Source organism: Nicotiana attenuata, unplaced genomic scaffold, assembly GCF_001879085.1.
Source record: "Nicotiana attenuata strain UT unplaced genomic scaffold, NIATTr2, whole genome shotgun sequence".
NCBI lineage: Eukaryota > Viridiplantae > Streptophyta > Magnoliopsida > Solanales > Solanaceae > Nicotiana > Nicotiana attenuata.
Genome location: NW_017674495.1, coordinates 4,957 through 5,425, shown reverse-complemented (window position 1 = coordinate 5,425; position 469 = coordinate 4,957).

Below are 469 nucleotides of genomic sequence, written 5' to 3'. Positions count from 1 at the left end.
ATGTTTCTTGACCCGCTCGAGGACGAGCGTTTGTTTATGTTGGGGAGGATGTGACGGCCCGACCCGTCGTCTCATGTGTTACCGCCCCGTTTTCCCCGTTTATTGCTTCTTCATGTTCCATTATTGGCATTTGATGAGTTAGAGTCGAATTGGTTTGGTTTTGGTAGAAAATGAGACATTTAGTCTCTTTAAGGAAGGCTTATATTGGAAAAGTCAAACGGATGTTGACTAATGAGTTAGAGGTCTCGGATGTGATTTCCGGTGATTCGGTTAGCTTCGGGGGATGATTTGTGACTTAGGAGTGTGATCGGAAGTGATTTTGGAGGTCCGGTGTAGAATTAGGCTTGAATTGGCGAAGTTAGTATTTTGGCGAATTCTGGTTGGTAGGTGAGATTTTGATCCGGGTCTCGGAGTGGAATTTCGAGAGTTGCAGCAGCTTCGTTAGGTGATTTTGGATATGCGTGCAAAA